Raw genomic sequence first — 15,564 nt, 5'->3', positions numbered from 1 at the left:
TCCCAGTTTGCAGTTATCTGCGAACTTGGTTAGCCATAGTCCTCCTGTGTTTGCCTGTACTTCTGAGAAGTATATGCTGAACAGTAGGGGGTCCCAGGACCTAGCCTTGTGGGACACCACTTGTGACTGGTTTAGAGTAGGACCTGGAGCCCGCTAGTCTTACTGTTTGAGTAATAGCTGGTACATAGCTGGTACATAAGTTCTGTTTACAGTACATAGGGGATACATAAGTTTTACTTACAGTACATAGGTGGTACCTAAGTTGTACTTACAGTTCACAGTTGGTACATACATTCTACTTACAATACATAGGTGGTACATGCATTCTACTCATAGTACGTGGGTGGTATGTGTATTCTACTTGCAGTCAATAGGTGATACATAAGTTTTACTTAAAGTTCACAGGTGGTACATACATTTTACGTATAGTACATAGATGGTACATATGTTCTACTTACAGTGCATCGGTGGTACATACATTTTACTTACAAGTGCTACATACATTTGACTTACAGTACATGGGTGGTAAATATATTCTGCTTACAGTGCATAAGTGGTACATAGTTTCTACTTTCAGTTTACACATGATACATACATTTTACTTGCAGTACATAAATGGTAGATAAGTTCTACTTACAGTTCACAGGTGGTACATGCATTCCATTTGCAATACATTGGTGGTACGTATGTTCTACTTACAGTACATGGGTGGTAAATATATTCTACTTACCCTGCATAGTTGGTATATAATTTCTACTTACACTTTTCACTTGATACACACATTTTGCTTGCAATACCTGAATGGTAGATAAGCTCTACTTGCAGTTCACAGGTGGTACATAAGTTCTACTTACAGTACATAGGTAGTACATATATTCTACTTACAGTTCACAGGTGGCACATTGTATTTACAGTACATAGGTGGTACATACATTCTACTTGCAGTAGGTGGTACATACATTTTATTTACAGTATATTGGTGAAACATAAGTTCTACTTACAGTAAATTGCTGGTACAGATGTTCTACTACAGAACACAGATGGTACATAAGTTCTACTTAAAGTTAATTGGTAGTACATATGTTCTACTTACAGTACATAGTACATAAGTTCTACTTTCAATTCATAGATGGAACATGTACTCTACTTTCAGTACCTAGGTGGTACATAAGTTCTACTTACAGTTCACAGGTGGTACATATGTTCTACCTACAGTACATAGCTGGTACATATGTTCTACTTATAGCATATAGCTGGTACATAAGTTTTATTTACAGTACATAGCTGGTACATCAGTTTTACTTACAGTACATAGGTGGTACATAAGCTCTTCTTACAATACATAGTTGGTAGATAAGTTTTATTTACAATATATTGATGAAACATAAGTTCTATTTACAGTACATAGGTGGTACAGATACTTACAGTACACAGATGGTACATAAATTCTACTTACAGTTCATAGGTGGCACACGTGTTCTACTTGCAGTACCTTGGTGGTACATACATTCTACTTATAGTACATAGGTGGTACATATGTTCTACTTACAGTGCATCGGTGGTACATACATTTTACTTACAGGTGCTGCATGCATTCGACTTACAGTACATGGGTGGTAAATATATTCTACTTACAGTGCATAGGTGGTACATAGTTTCAACTTTCACTTTACACGTGGTACATACATTTTGCTTGCAGTACATAAATGGTAGATAGGTTCTACTTACAGTTTACAGGTGGTACATGCATTCAATTTGCAGTACATAGGCGGTATTTATGTTCTACTTACAGTACATAGCTGGCAAACAGATTTTCCTTACAGTGCATATGTGGTACATAATTTCTACTTACAGTTTTCACATGGTACATACATTTTACCTGTAGTACATGAATAGTAGATAAGCTTTACTTGTAGGTCACAGGTGGTACATGCATTCTATTTGTAGTACATAGATGGTATATATGTTCAACTTACAGTACATAGGTGGTACATAAGTTCTACTTAGAGTACATAGGAAATACATACATTTTACTTATAATACATATGTGGTACATTAAGTTCTACTTACAGTTCATAGGTGGTACATGCCTTCTACTTACAGCACATAGGTGGTACATAAGCCTTACCTTCAGTTCATAGGTGGTGCACATGTTCTACCTAGACTACATTGGTGATACATAAGTTTTACTTACAGTTCACAGGTGGTACATGCATTCTACTTATAGTACATATGTGGTACATAACAGGTGGTACATAAGTTCAACTTACAGTTTGCAGGGGGTACATACATTCTACTTACACTACATAAGTGGAACATAAGATCTACTTACAGTTCACAGGTAGTACACAACTTCTACTTACAGTACATAGGTAGTACATATGTTCTACTTACAGTACATAGGTAGTACATATGTTCAGCTTACAGTAAATAGGTGGCACATTTTATTTACAGTACATAGGTGGTACATACATTCTATTTACAGTAGGTGGTACATAAGTTTTATTTACAGTATACTCATGAAACACAAAGGGCAGCCACGGTGGTGCAGTGGTTAGCATTGTTGCCTCACAGCAAGAGGTTTTCTGGTTCAATCCTCAGCTGGGGTGCCTTCTGTGCAGAGTCTGCATGTACTCCCTGTGGTCACATGGGTTTCCTCTGGGTGCTCCGGTTTCCTTCCACATCCCAAAGACATGCTGTAGGTGGATTGGACAATCTAAATTGGTCCTAGGTGTGAGTGCGTGCATGTGTGTGCCTTCTGTGAAAGGTCGGGTGCCGGTTTGGCAACTCGATACCATATAACTCAACTGCCAATCATGAGCAGACAGGTGATCCGCTATGGCGACCCCTAACCATGAAAGACTGAAAGAAGAAGAAGAAGATATTTGTGAAACATAAGTTCTGCTTACAGTACATTGGTGGTACAGATGTTCTACTTACAGTACACAGATGGTACATAAGTTCTACTTAAAGTTCATTTGTGGTACATGCATTCTACTTACAGTACATAGTGCATACATTCTACTTCCAGTTCATAGATGACACATGCACTCTACTTGCAGTACGTAGGTGGTACATAAGTTCTACTTACATTTCACAGGTGGTAGATATGTTCTACCTACAGTACATAGCTGGTACATATGTTCTACTTACACTATATAGCTGGTACATAAGTTTTATTTACAGTACATAGCTGGTACATCAGTTTTACTTACAGTACATAGGTGGTACATAAGCTCTACTTACAGTACATAGGTGTTAGATACGTTTTATTTACACTATATTGATGAAGCATAAGTTCTACATACAGTACATAGGTGGTACAGATACTTACAGTACACAGGTGGTACATAAATTCTACTTAAAGTTCATTGGTGGTACAAGCATTCTACTTACAGTTCATAGGTGGAACATGTTCTACTTGCAGTACCTAGATGGTACACACATTCTACTTACAAGTCACAGGTGGGAGGGTGGCTTAATGGTTAAGGTGTTTGCCTTACAAACACAAGGTGCAGGGTTTGAGTCTCACAAAGGATAATTGGCTAGGCTTAAAATGGCTCACAAGGGCAGTTAGCTTAGTACTAATCTATGAACCTATGAAGGTGGTACATATATTCTACTTACGGAATATAGCTGGTACATAAGTTTTACTTAAAGTAAATAGATGGTGCATAACTTTTACTTACAAGGCATAGGTGGTACATGCATTCTACTTACAGTACAGAGATGTTACATAAATTCTCCTTAAAGTTAATTGGTGGTACACTCGTTCTAATTACAATACATAGTGCATTCATTCTACTTACAGTTCATATGTGGCATGTGTTCTGCTTGCAGTACCTAGGTGGTACATAAGTTCTACTTACAGTTCACAGGTGGTATATATATTCTTCTTACAAGACATAACTGGTACACAAGTTCTACTTACAGTGCATAGGTGGTGCATACATTTTACTTACAGTACATAGCTGTTACATACGTTTTACTTACAGTACATAGGGAATACATATGTTTTACTTACAGTACATAGCTGGTATATAAGTTGTACTTACAGTACGTAGGTGATACATAAGTTTTACTTACAGTTCATAGAGGATACATAAGTTTTACTTACAATACATAGCTGGTACATAAGTTTGATTTACAGTACATAGGGGATGCATAGGTTTTATTTACAGTACATAGGCGGTACATACGTTTTACTTACAGTACATACCTGGTACATATGTTTTGCTTACAGTACATAAGTGGTACATGCATTCTACTTATAGTACATAGGTGATACATAAGTTCTACTTACAGTACATAGCTGGTAAAAAAAAGTTCTACTTGGAGTACATAGCTGGTACATAAGTTTTATTTACAGTACATAGCTGGTACATAAGTTTTACTTACAGTACATAGGGGATACATTTATTTATTTATTTATTTATTTACAGTTTGTTTTTTTGTTTGACTTACAGTAAATTGGGGATACATATGTTTTACTTACAGTACATAGGTGGTACATAAGTTGTACTTACAGTACATAGGTGGTACATAACAGGTGGTACATAAGTTCAACTTACAGTTCACAGGTAGGACATATATTCTACTTACAGTAAATAAGTGGTACATAAGGACTACTTAGAGTACGTAAGTGGTACATACATTCTACTTATAGTTCACAGCTAGTACATAAGCTCTACTTACAGTACATAGGTGGCACATAAGTTCTAATTACAGTAAATGGAGTACATAAGTTCTACTTACACTTCACAGATGGTACATACCTTCTATTTACAGTACATAATTTGCACAGAAACTCTACTTACAGTACATAGGTGGTACATAAGTTCTGCTCACAGTACATAGGGGGTATACAAGTTTAACTTACAGTAGATAGGTAGTACATTTTACTTACAGTTCACACGTGGTACATACTTTCTACTTACAGTACATAGGTGGTACATAAGTTTTACTTCCACCTCACAGCTGGTACAGTAGAGAGTCAATCATCCAAACTAATTGGAACCTAGGGTAGTTTGGATAATCAAATTGTTCGGATAATCAAACATATAATTGAATCAGATAAAAAACTGCTAAAGTCTTTTTTTCTGCATGCAGGAACACACTTTTCAACCATTCAGTGAATCCAATGGTCAATAAAGAATATTTTTCAAACAAGACCTGGCTACAAGCTCAAAAACATGCTTATGTAAATATGTATAGTGTTTACACATTCAGACTTTATGATTTTTCCGACCAGAAAACTTCAGAAGGCTGATTTTGATAATTGACATTTCTGATAATTAACGTTCGGATAATTGGCTGTCTACTGTACATGCATTCTGTTTACAATGCATACATAGTATATAGGTCCTACTTAGAGCACAAAGGTGGGACATATGTTTTACTTGCAGTACATAGATGGTACATAAGGTCTACTTACAATACATAGGTGGTACATATGTTCTACTTACAGTGAATAGGAGATACATACGTTTTGCTTACAGTACATAGCTGGTATATACGTTCTGCTTACAGTACATAGGGGATACATACATTTTATTTACACTACATAGGTTGTACATAAGTTGTACTTACAGTGAACAGTTGGTACATACATTCTACTTAGAGTACATAGGTGGTACTAAGTTCTACTTATAGTTCACAGGTGGTACATATGTTCTACTTATAGTATGTGGGTGGTATGTATGTTCTACTTACAGTTGATAGGTAATAAGTTCTACTTACAGTTCACAGGTGGTACATACTTTCTACTTATAGTACATGGGTGGATAATATAATCTACTTACAGTGCATAGGTGGTACATAGTTTCTACTTTCAGTTTACATGTGGTACATACATTTTACTTGCAGTACATAAATGGTAGATACGTTCTTCTTACAGTTTACAGGTGGTACATGCATTCAATTTGCAGTACATAGGCGGTATTTATGGTGGTACATAAGCCTTACTTTCAATTCATAGGTGGTGCACATGTTTTACCTAGACTACATTGGTGATACTTAAGTTTTGCTTACAGTTCACAGGTAGTATATACATTCTACATATTGTACATAGGTGGTACATAACAAGTGGTACATAAGTTCAACTTGCAGTTTGCAGGGGGTATATACATTCTATTTACACTACATAAGTGGTACATAAGATCTAATTACTGTTCACAGGTGGTACATAAGTTCTACTTACAGTACATATGTAGTACATATGTTCTACTTACAGTACATAGGTGGTACATTTTATTTACAGTACATAGGCGGTACGTACATTCTATACTTAAAGTTCATTGCTGGTACATATGTTCTACTTACAGGACATAGTACATAAGTTCTACTTCCAGTTCATAGATGGCACATGTACTCTACTTGCAGTATCTAGGTGGTACATACATTCTACTTACATTACATAAGTGGTGCATAAGATCTACTTACAGGTCACAGGTGGTACATATATTCTACTTACACCACATAAGTGGTACATAAGATCTACTTACAGTTCACAGGTGGTACATACATTCTACTTACACTACATAAGTGGTACATAAGATCTACTTACAGTTCACAGGTGGTACATACATTCTACTTACACTACATAAGTGGTACATAAGATCTACTTACAGTTCACAGGTGGTACATAAATGTTACATAAATTCTCCTTAAAGTTAATTGGTGGTGCACTCATTCTAATTATAGTACATAGTGCATACATTCTACTTTCAGTACATAGGTAGTACATATGTTCTACTTCCAGTACATAGGTAGCACATAAGTATTACTTATGGTACATAGGTGGTACATAAGCTCTACTTACAGTTTACAGGTTGTGCATTGTATTTACAGTACATATGTGGTACATGTATTCTACTTACAGTAGGTGGTACATAAGTTTTATTTACAGTATATTGGTGAAACATAAGTTCTACTTACAGTACATCGGTGTTACAGATGTTCTACTTACAGCACACAGATGGTACATAAGTTCTACTTAAAGTTAATTGGTTGTACATACATTCTACTTCCAGTTCATAGATGGCACATGTACTCTACCTTCAGTACCTAGGTGGTAAAAAAGTTCTACTTACAGTTCACAGGTGGTACATATGTTCTACCTACAATACATAGGTGGTACATAAGCACTACTTACAGTTCATAGGTGGTAGACAAGTTTTTTACAGTATATTGATGAAACATAAGTTCTACTTACAGTACATAGGTGGTACAGATACAGTGCACAGATGGTACATACAGTCTACTTAAAGTTCATTGGTGGTACACGCATTCTACTTACAGTGCATAGGTGGTACATACATTTTACTTACACGTGCGATATACATTCTGCTTACAGTACATGGGTGGTAAATATATTCCGCTTGCAGTGCATAGGTGGTACATAGTTTCTACTTTCAGTTTATACGTGGTACATACATTTTGCTTGCAGTATATAAATGGTAGATAAGTTCTACTTACAATTTACAGGTGGTACATGCATTTATTTGCAGTGCATAGGCAGTACGTATGTTCTACTTACAGTACATAGATGGTAAACATATTTTACTTACAGTGCATATGTGGTACATAATTTCTACTTAACATTTTCACATGGTACATACATTTTACTTGCAGCACAGAAACAATAGATAAGCTCTACTTGCAGGTCACATGTGGTACATGCATTCTATTTGCAGTACATGGTACATAAGTTCTACTTACAGTACATAGGGGATAGATAAGTTTTACTTACAATACATATGTGGTAAATTAAGTTCTTCTTACAGTTCATAGGTGATACATGCCTTCTACTTACAGTACATAGGTGGTACATAATCCTTACATTCAGTTCATAGGTGGCACACGTGGTCTACCTAGACTACATTGGTGATACATAAGTTTTACTTACAGTTCACAGGTGGTACATACATTATACGTATAGTACGTAGGTGGTACATACGTGGTACATAAGTTCAATTTACAGTTCGCAGGGGGTACAAACATTCTACTTACACTACATACGTGGTTCATAAAATCTACTTACAGTTCACAGGTGGTACATAAGTTCTACTTACAGTACATAGGTAGTTCATATGTTCTACTTCCAGTACATAGGTGGTACATATGCAGTACTTACAGTACATAGGTGGTACATAAGTATTACTTATAGTACATAGGTGGTACATAAGCTCTACTTACAGTTCACTGGTAGTACATTTTATTTACAGGTCATAGGTGGTACATACATCTATTTACAGTATGTGGTACATAAGTTTTATTTACAATATATTGGTGAAACATAATTTCTACTTACAGTACATTGGTGGTACAGATGTTCTACTTACATTACACAGGAGGTACATAAGTTCTACCTAAAGTTCATTGGTGTTACATGCATACTACTTACATTACATAGTACATAAGTTCTACTTCCAGTACATAGATGGCACATGCACTCTACTTGCAGTACCTAGTTGGTACATAGGTTCTACTTACAGTTCACAGGTGGTACATATGTTCTACCTACATTACATAGCTGGTACATATGTTTTACTTACAGTATATAGCTGGTACATCAGTTTTACCTACAGTACATAGGTGGTACGTAAGCTCTACTTACAGTACATAGGTGGCAGATACATTTTATTTACAGTATATTGATGAAACATAAGTTTTATTTACAGTATATAAGTGGTACAGATACTTACAGTACACAGATGGTACATACATTCTACTTAAAGTTCATTGGTGGTACACTCATTCTACTTACAGTTCATAGGTGGCACGTGTTCTACTTGTGGTACCTTGGTGGTACATACATTCTACTTACAGTTCACAGGTGGCACATATATTCTACTTACAGTACATATCTGGTACATAAGTTTTACTTACAGTACATAGGTGGTACATACATTTTACTTATAGTATATAGGTGGTACATGCATTCTACTTACAGTACATGGATGTTACATAAATTCTACTTAAAGTTCATTGGTGGTACACTCATTCTACTTACAGTTCATAGGTGGCACGTGTTCTACTTGTGGTACCTTGGTGGTACATACATTCTACTTACAGTTCACAGGTGGTACATATATTCAACTTACAGTACATAGCTGGTACATAAGTTTTACTTATAGTACATAGGTGGTACATAAGTTTTACTTACAGTACATAGCTGGTACATATGTTCTACTTACACTACATAGGTGGTACATAAGTTTTACTTACAGTACATAGGGAATACACATGTTTTACTTACAGTACATAGCTTGTACATATGTTTCACTTACAGTATATAGGGGATACATACGTTTTACTTACAGTACATAGGTGTTAGATAAGTTTTATTTACACTATATTGATAAAGCATAAGTTCTACTAACAGTACATAGGTGGTACAGATACTTACAGTACACAGATTGTACATAAATTCTACTTACAGTTCATAGGTGGTACGTGTTCTACTTGCATTACCTAGGTGGTACATACATTCTACTTACAGTTCACAGGTGGTACATATATTCTACTTACAGAACATAGCTGGTACATAGTTTTTGCTTAGAGTACATAGGTGGTACATAAGTTTTACTTACAGTACATAGCTGGTACATATGTTCTACTTACACTACATAGGTGGTACATAAGTTTTACTTACAGTACATAGGGAATACACATGTTTTACTTACAGTACATAGCTTGTACATATGTTTCACTTACAGTATATAGGGGATACATACGTTTTACTTACAGGACATAGGTGGTACATAAGTTTTACTTATGGTACATAGCTGGTACATAAGTTTTATTTACAGTACATAGATGGTACATACATTTTACTTGCAGTACGTAACTGGTACATATGTTTTGCTTACAGTACATAAGTGGTACATGCATTGACTTATAGTACATAGGTGATAAATAAGTTCTACTTACACTACATAGCTGGTACATATGTTTTACTTACAGTACATAGGTGATACATAAGTTTTACTTACAGTACATAGGGTATACATACGTTTTACTTACAATACATAGCTGGTATATATGTTTTACTTACAGTACATAGGTTCATAGGTTCATAGGTAGGTACTAGGCTATCGGCCCTGGGACCTATACAAGCCCAGCCAGAAAGGTACCCTGGCTTTTGCCAGCCAAGAAAATAATTTTCCTGTGCCACTATCGAGCAGAGCCACAGAGGTGATCCCTGTGGTGAATTTTCTATTTCACATCCAATCCTCAAGATTTTTCTTGAAGAGTGGTAATGAGGAGCTTTGTTTGATATAGATAATTAGTTTATTGCAGAGTATGGGAAGTCTCTGGAACAGGAATCTATCCCTCCAGCATGTTCTGTTTATTGTGGTGGCAAGTTTAGGTCCCTAGACCGTGTAGCTCAGAGGGATTGGGATTTCTTTAAGTGGAGCATGTCCAACAGCTGTGGGTTTGACATAGCTTTGTATGTTAGGCAGAGATCACCTCTGAGTAGGTGATATGCGATGGAGTAAAGCTGGAGTTTTTTGAGACGGTCTGTGTAGGGCATCTGTTTGAGGCCGGTAATCCTCTTTGTGAGGTATTTCTGTGGCCTTTCCAGTTGTTGTAGATGTCTTGTGAGGTACATACCAAAAGGGGTGTTGTCCTCTATAATGTGTCTAATGAGTGATGAGTAGAGGGGAACAATGACCTCTTTTTTTCTGGATGAGAAAACTTTTGTGATGAGGTGTGCCACGTAGAAGGATTTCCTGACTACTGTGGTGATGTGATTATCAAAGGAGAGACTACTGTCCACCTGTGTCCCAAGGTCTCTTATCACACTTTCAGTGTTAAGTATACTACCATCTATGTTGTAGTTTATGGGTACAGAGTTTGTACCAAAGGGAATGACAATGCACTTTTTGGCATTGAGCTTGAGGCCATGGCTTTGACACTAGGCATCTGTCTCAGTGAGGCCCTTTTGTAGGATGTCCACATTGTTAGGAGTTTTGATTATGGCTCCTAGTTTGCAGTCATCTGCGAACTTCATTAGCCAAAGACCTTCTGTGTTAGCCTGTACTTCAGAGAAGTAGATACCAAACAGGAGAGGACCCAGGACTGAACCCTGTGGTACTCCACTTGTCACTGGTCTGAAGTCGGATTTGGAGTCTGCTACTTTCACAGTGTGGGTTCTGTCAGTGAGCCAGTTGGCAACCCATCTTGTGACATAGGGATATATACCTAGTTTAGTGAGTTTATCTATAATTCCAGAGTGGAGCATGGTGTTGAAAGCCTTGGCAAGATCTAGATAGGCTGTGTGAACCACCTTACCCTTGTCTACGACTTTGGCGACTGCTTCAAAGAAGTCTATCAGGTTTAGGAGACATGATCTGCCTTTTACAAACCCGAACTGGGTGGGTTCCAGAGTTTGGAGATTACCAATGTCTTTGTTTATAAGTTCCATGATGATACATTCCATGGTTTTGCAGACCAGGCTTGTCAGGCTAATGGGGTGGTAGTTCCCGGGGTCCATGGTGGCTCCCCCCTTGTGGAGTGGGATAACCATCATGGTGCATCATTCAGCAGGCCCAAAGCCTGAGGTGAGGCTATGATCGAACATAGTACTTAGGTGGGGTGTCAGTTCATTCTGCAGTTCATGTAGAACACAGCCTGGGATGTTGTCTGATCCCATGGATGCTGTTTTCTTGGCTTTGGAGAGTGTAGTTTTTACCTGTGCAGCTGTGATTACAGGAACTTTGCATTCTTCCGATATAGAGATGGGCTCTTTAGGGGGTGAGAGGGGGGTAAAGTTAGCACTGAACCTATCTGCCAGGATGTTGGCAATATCAGTTGGGTCTGTATATTTAGTGCCATTGTGCTGTAACTCAAAGCAGATCTGAGTGTTGCCATTGAAATTCTTGACATAGCTATAGAATGCTTTGTGGTTGTCTTTAGAATCAGTGGCGATTTTGTTTTCATAACTAGCTTTGGAGGATTTTATGAGGGATCTCAGCTTCTTACTGAGGCTGACCAGGGAGTTCCACCAATCATGGGATTTTACTATCTTTTGCAACAGTTTCTTCCTTCTGTTGTACAGTTTGTTTATCACAGGAGACCACCAGATTGGCTTCCTTTTTTTGGAGGATAGAGTCTTGGTTCTGTTTGGGATAGCACGATCCATGCACACATGTAAGTGCTTATAAAGTGCAATTGTAAGGGATTCAATAGTCGTAACTGTATTGTCCATCTGCATGGGTGTCATGAAGTTCACCACTTCTGTGTTAAGAAGCATGAAGTTGGCTTTGGAGGAATTTTTTACCATGGTTTCCTTAATGGGGGGTAGGGGCATGATGTGGATATCTAGGATAATTAGCTTATGGTCAGATCGGACCAATGAGGCATTGAATAGGTGTGGAACACCAGTCACTCATGTTGGTAATGACTAGATCTAGGATATTTTTGCCCCTGGTGGGGGTATTGATAAGTTGATCCAGGGCATTGGAGTTTATGAAATCCAGAAAGCGTTGAGTGAAGGAGTTGGTACAGGAGTAGTTTTCCCAGTTAATGGTGGGGTAGTTGAAATCGCCCATTATTAGGGTGTTTGGTTGAACCCTAATATAACATAGCTGGTACATAAGTTTTACTTACAGTACATAGGGGATACATTTATTTATTTATTTTTTATTTATTTGCAGTTTGTTTTGTTTGTTTTACTTACAGTACATAGGTGATACCTGCATTCTACTTACAGTACATAGGTGGTACATAAGTTGTACTTACAGTAAATAGCTGGTACATAAGTTCTACTCTCAGTACATAGGTGGTACATAAGTTCAACTTACAGTTCACAGGTGGGACATACATTCGACTTACAGTACATAAGTGGTACATAAGGACTACTTACAGTATGTAGGTGGTACATAAATTCTACTTATAGTTCACAGCTGGTACATAAGCTCTACTTACAGTACATAGGTGGCACATAAGTTCTAATTACAGTAAACGAGGTACATACATTCTACTTACACTTCACAGATGGTACGTACCTTCTATTTACAGTACATGGGTTGCACATAAGCTCTACTTGCAATACATAGATGGTACATAAGTTCTACTTACAGTATATAGGGGGTATACAAGTTTAACTTACAGTAGATAGTTAGTACATTTTACTTACAGTTCACACGTGGTACATACATTCTACTTACAGTACATAGGTGGTACATAAGTTTTCCTTCCAGTTCACAGCTAGTACAGTAGAGAGTCAATTATCCAAACTAATTGGAACCTAGGGTAGTTTGGATAATCAAATTGTTCGGATAATCTACATACAGTTCACAGGTGGGACATACATTCTACTTACAGTACATAAATGGTACATAAGGACTACTTACAGTATGTAGGTGGTACATAAATTCTACTTATAGTTCACAGCTGGTACGTAAGCTCTACTTACAGTACATAGGTGGTACATAAGTTCTAATTACAGTAAATGGTGTACATAAGTTCTACTTACAGTCCACAGATGGTACATACCTTCTATTTACAGTACATAGGTTGCACATAAGCTCTACGTACAGTACATAGGTGGCACATAAGTTCTACTTACAGTACATAAGGGTATACAACTTTAACTTACAGTAGATAGGTAGTACATTTTACTTACAGTTCACACATGGTACATAAATTCTACTTACAGTACATAGGTGGTACATAATTTCTACTCAAAGTACATAGGTGGCACATAAGTTTTATTTCCAGTTTACAGCTGGTACAGTAGAAAGTCAATTATCCAAACTAATTGGAACCTAGGGTAGTTTGGATAAACAAATTGTTCAGATAATCAAGCATATAAATGAATCAGATAAAAAATGCTAAAATCTTGTGTGTTTCTGCATGTAGGAATACACTTTTCAACCATTCAGTGATTCCAATGGACAATAAAGAATATTTTTCACACAAGACCTGGCTACAAGCTCAGAAAACATGCTTGTGCAAAAATGTATAGCATTTTTACATTCAGACTTTATGATTTTTCTGACCAGAAAACTTCGGAAGGCTGGTTTTGGTAATTGACATTTCTGATAAATGACGTTTGGATAATCAACTGTCTACTGTACATGCATTCTCTTTACAATACATAGGTGGTACATAAGTTCTACTTAGAGCACAAAGGTGGTACATATGTTTTACTTACAGTATATAGGTGGTACATAAGTTCTACTTACAGTGCATAGGAGATACATGAGTTTTACTTACAGTACATAGCTGGTACATAAGTTCTGCTTACAATACATAGGGGATACATAAGTTTTATTTACAGTACATAGGTGATACTAAGTTTTACTTATAGTTCACAGGTGGTATATACATTCTACTTATAGTATGTGAGTGGTACGTATGTTCTACTTACAGTTGATAGGAGATGCATAAGTTCACAGGTGGTATATACTTTCTACTTATAGTACATAAGTGGTAAATATATTGTACTTACAGTGCATAGGTGGTACATAGTTTCTATTTTCAGTTTATACATGGTACATACATTTTACTTGCAGTACATAAATGGTAGATAAGTTCTACTTACAGTTCACAGGTGGTACATGCATTCTATTTGCAATACATTGGTGGTACGTATGTTCTACTTACAGTACATAGGTGGTAAATATATTCTATTTACCCTGCATAGGTGGTACATAATTTCTACTTACAGTTTTCATGTGGTACATGCATTTTACATGCAATATATGAATGGTAGATATGCTCTATTTGCAGTTCACAGGTGGTACATACGTTCTTCTTATAGTACATAGGTGGTACATAACAGGTGGTACATAAGTTCATCTTGCAGTTCGGAGAGGGTACATACATTCTACTTATGCTACATAAGTGGTACATAAGATCTACTTACAGTTCACAGGTGGTACATAACTTCTACTTACAGTACATTGGTAGTACATATGTTCTACTTACAGTACATAGGTAGTACATATGTTCTACTTACAGTACATAAGTTCACAGGTTCATACTAGGCTATCTGCCCTAGGGCATTTATAAGCCTAGCCAGAGTGTGTTTGGCTTTCGCCACCCATTTTAAATTAATTTTGCTATGCCCTTTTTCAAGGTTAGTAAGAAATAGGTTCATACTAGGCTAACTGCCCTTGTGGGCCATTTTTAGCCTAGCTAATTGCCCCATGTGTGGATCAAACCCTGCACCTTGTGTCTGCAAGGTAAACACCTTAACCATTATGCCATCCTCCCACATAGGTGGTAAATAAGTATTACTTATAGTACATAGGTGGTACATAAGCTCTACTTACAGTTCACAGGTGGTACATTGCATTTACAGTACATAGGTGGTACATGCATTCTACTTACAGTAGGTGGTACATAAGTTTTAATTAGAGTATATTGGTGAAATATAAGTTCTACTTATAGTACATTGGTGGTACAGATGTTTTACTTACAGTACCCAGATGGTACATAATTCCAGTTAAAGTTAATTGGTAGTACATACATTCTACATACAGTACATAGTGCATAAGTTCTACTTCCAGTTCATAGATGGCAAATGTACTCTACTTTCAGTGCCTAGGT

Source organism: Protopterus annectens, chromosome 4.part0 (assembly GCF_019279795.1).
Source record: "Protopterus annectens isolate FY-2018-M chromosome 4.part0, PAN1.0, whole genome shotgun sequence".
NCBI classification, from domain to species: Eukaryota; Metazoa; Chordata; order Ceratodontiformes; family Protopteridae; genus Protopterus; species Protopterus annectens.
Note: the sequence above shows the minus strand (reverse complement) of the source record.